At 50.6% G+C, this 3,793-nt stretch overlaps 1 protein-coding gene across 1 annotated transcript in view; it reads right to left on the bottom strand.

The window, feature by feature from the left end:
* The window catches only part of SHANK1 (SH3 and multiple ankyrin repeat domains 1), a 52,197-nt gene that overhangs the window by 8,803 nt on the left and 39,601 nt on the right, over positions 1-3,793 (bottom strand). The gene's annotated exons all lie outside the window — the stretch shown is intronic.

The raw sequence follows: 3,793 nt of genomic DNA, 5'->3' as shown, positions 1-3,793 counted from the left end.
GCCCAGACCCAAGTCACCAGCAGCCCGATGACAGCAGTAGCGTCTTCCCTTGTCCCCCTTCTGCCCCCCTTGTCCCCCCACCGCCTCTGGTCTGCTTTCCACACAAGGCCCAGGGGGATCTTTTTGTTTTTGTAATTAATCCTCACCCGAGGATATTTTTCCATTGATTTTTAGGGAGAGTGGAAGAGAGAGGGAAAGACAAGAGAGAAACATGGATGTGAGAGAAACACATAGATTGGTTGCCTCCTGCATGTGCCCCGACCAGGGCCCGGGCCTGGGAGGAGCCTGCAACCAGGGTACCTGCCCTTGACCGGAATCGAACCCGGGACCCTTCGGTCTGCAGGCCGACGCTCTATCCACTGAGCCAAACCAACTAGGGCAGAGAGATCTTTTCAAAAAGTAATTCAGGCCCAGCTGATTCAGCGGTTGAGCATCGACCTATGAACCAAGTGGTGACGGTTTGATTCCCAGACGGGGCCCAGGCCCAGGCTGTGCCGACGCGATCCCCAGCGTGGGGCGTGCAGGAGGCAGCCGATCAATGATCCCCTCTCATCGATATTTCTCTCTCTCTCTCTCTTCCTCTCTGAAATCAATTAAAAAATATATTTAAAAAAGTAATTCAGGTCATGCTATTGCCCTGCTTAAAATCCTACAGTCACAGCCCACCTTAGCTAGGAAGGGGTCTGAATGCCCAGCCGACCCAGATCCCCTGGGCCGGAATGCCGTGCCCAACCCCAGCTGCTGTGTATCACTTTTTGCTCTGGAGAATCAGCCTCCCCCAAAGGGGGTGACCTGCCCAAGTGGTTTCGTGCCCCCACTTCTGGGAGCCACGTGCAGCCAGCGACTGACTGACACGGAGGTCCAAGGCAGGATCAACGCCCCAGCAAGTCACACTCCAGAGCTGTGTGTGTGTGTGTGTGGTGGTGGGGTTGTCAGGCTGAGGCTCACTCCAGTGGGGACCAGGTCTGCTGTCCTTTGCAGCCCATTCTGCTTCGATTCCAGTAAAGGGCATGTACCTTGGTTGTGGGCACTTCCCCAGTAGGGGGTGTGCAAGAGGCAGCTGATCGGTGGTTCTCTCTCATCGATGTTTCTAAGTCTCTATCCCTCTCCCTTCCTCTCTGTAAAATATCAATATAACATATTAAAAAAAAGAATCCCCATGTCAGACTCCAACTATAGGAGACCCAGACTCAGATGCCCTGTGTGATCTTGTCCCACCTGCATCTCCTCCTTGCTTACTCAGGCCCCACCACGTCCCCCCTCCCTGCTCCCCCAGGGCCCCGAGGCCCAGCTCTGCATTAGACCTGCAGGTCCTGGGTCTTTCCTCTGCAATGACCCCCTCCTGACCCCCACAGGTGCTTCCCACCTTCACGCTCTTCACTCCACTGTCCCCTCCATATTTAAGTCCACCGCATGTCCCCCTGTCCTGCTTTCTTCCTGGCGCTTTTCTCCATCCGAAATGGTCTCATCTGCTTGCTTACTGTCTGTCTCCCAGCCTAGAATGTCAGTTCCTTGAGGGCACCATCGATGATCCCAGTTAACCGGGTACAGTGTCGAGAGCCCCTGACACTTTTAGGGGAAATGTTTTAACTTCTTTTAAAATCAGAAGGGGAGCCCTGACCACTTTGGCTCAGTGGATAGAGCGTCAGTCTGTGGACTGAAGGGTCCCAGGTTCGATTCCGGTCAAGGGCATATACCTGGGTTGCGGGCACATCCCCAGTTGGAGGTGTGCAGGAGGCAGCTGATCGATGTTTCTCTCTCATCCATGTTTCTAACTCTCTATCCCTCTCCCTTCCTCTCTGTAAAAAATCAATAAAATATATTTAAAAATAAAATAACATCAGAAGGGGAAAAAAGTAGAATCAACCTGGATAATATTCATCATGGTATCAACACAGTCATAAAATGCAGATTTTTAAACATTTTTTTTTTTTAGGAGGTAGGGACTCATGAAGGCAAAATTGCTAAAGGCCCATGAAAGTCATGGATAAACCCAGCCAGTGTGGCTCAGTGGTTGAGGGTTGACCTATGAACCACAGTTCAATTCCCGTCAGGAAACATGCCTGAGTTTCAGGCTCAATCCCCACAGTGGGGCATGCAGGAGGCAGCCAATCAAAGATTCTCTCTCATCATTGATGTTTCTATCTCTCTCTCCCTCTCCTTCCTTCTCTGAAATCAATTAAAAAAATATATTTTTTCAAATGTCATGGATAACTGCCCAGCCAGCGTGGCTCAGTGGTTGTGTGTTGACCTATGAACCAGGAGCTCAGGGTTCAATTCCCAGTCAGGGCACGTGCCCAGGTTGTGGGCTCAATCCCCGAGGGGGCGGGGGCGTGTAGGAGGCAGCCAATCAATGATTCTCTCTCATCATTGATGTTTCTATCTCTCTCCCTCTCCCTTCCTCTCTGAAATTAAAAAAAAAAAAGTCATGGGTAATTGCTTGAGGATGGTGACTTCGTTGTTCCTGTTCCCTGATGAGTCCCTAAACAGTGCCTGATACTCTACAGCTTCACGTCAAATGAACAAGTGACTAAGAAAGACCCACATCAGGCCCTGTCGTTTGGAAGTTCCACAATCCGCCCCCCCCAAAAAATGTACATTTTCTAAGAGAATTGACCTTGCTTGACTGGTTCACTCCTACACCCTCAGGGCCCAGCAGCAGGTCTAGCACATAGTAGGTGCTCAAGAAATATTTGTAGCCGAAACCGGTTTGGCTCAGCGGATAGAGCGTCGGCCTGCGGACTGGAAGGTCCCAGGGTCGATTCCGGTCAAGGGCATGTACCTGGGTTGCGGGCACATCCCCAGTAGGAGATGTGCAGGAGGCAGCTGATCGATGTTTCTCTCTCCTCAATGTTTCTAACTCTCTATCCCTCTCCCCTCCTCTCTGTAAAAAATCAATAAAATATTCGATGTTTCTCTCTCATCGATGTTTCTAACTCTCTCTCTCTCTCCCTTCCTCTCTGTAAAAAATCAATAAAATATATATAAAAAATAAAAATAAAAAAATAAGAAATATTTGTAGAACGAAGGACTGAATGGAAGTGACACAAGCTCACGACAAGACCGGGAGAGCAGCCTTAAGGCCAGACGCCCGTTCTGTGCCCCTGGACATCCACACGGGCGCCCGGGCAGCCCCAGAAGGCGCCAGGAAGGGCCTCCTGAAGACATGCCTGTTTTTTTCTTTAATTTAAATATATTTTTATTGATTTCAGAGAGGAAGGGAGAGGGAGAGAGATTCATTGATCGGCCTCCCCCTGCACGCCCCCCTCTGGGGATCGAGCCTGCAACCCAGGCATGTGCCCTTGGCCAGAATAGAACCTGGGGCCCTTCAGTCCGCAGGCTGACGCTCTATCCACGGAGCCAAACTGGCTAGGCAAGGCATCTCTGTTTTGACTGGTTTCCCCAGTGCTCATCTCCTCTGAGCAGGGTTCTCAGCCTGCCAACTCTTCCTGACTTTGCTGCATGTTGTTCTCAGACATTCCGCTTAAGCCCTTTCTCCCTAAGCCTCAGCCCAACACCCTGCTTGGTTTTCCATCCTGTCCTGCAGCTCATAACGATCGGTGTGGCATCAGGGAGCCGAACGCCGCAAAAGAGGAGATTGTGTGGTAGCAGTGGTGGTGGTGGTGGTGGTGGTGGTGTTTGTGTGTGTGTGTGTGTGTGTGTGTGTGCCCGAGCTAGTAAAAATAGTCTCCTTATGAAAAATGTATGCGATTAATAAAAGATGAGCATTTTTAATTCCACCCTTGCTCTCCCCGTTCCTAATTGCCAGGAGGTTTTGTCTGTGTGACAGCAT

The sequence above is a fragment of the Myotis davidii genome, unplaced genomic scaffold (genome assembly GCF_000327345.1).
Source record: "Myotis davidii unplaced genomic scaffold, ASM32734v1 scaffold358, whole genome shotgun sequence".
Classification (NCBI taxonomy): domain Eukaryota; kingdom Metazoa; phylum Chordata; class Mammalia; order Chiroptera; family Vespertilionidae; genus Myotis; species Myotis davidii.
Note: the sequence above shows the minus strand (reverse complement) of the source record. Positions and strands in the feature narration are given on the sequence as shown.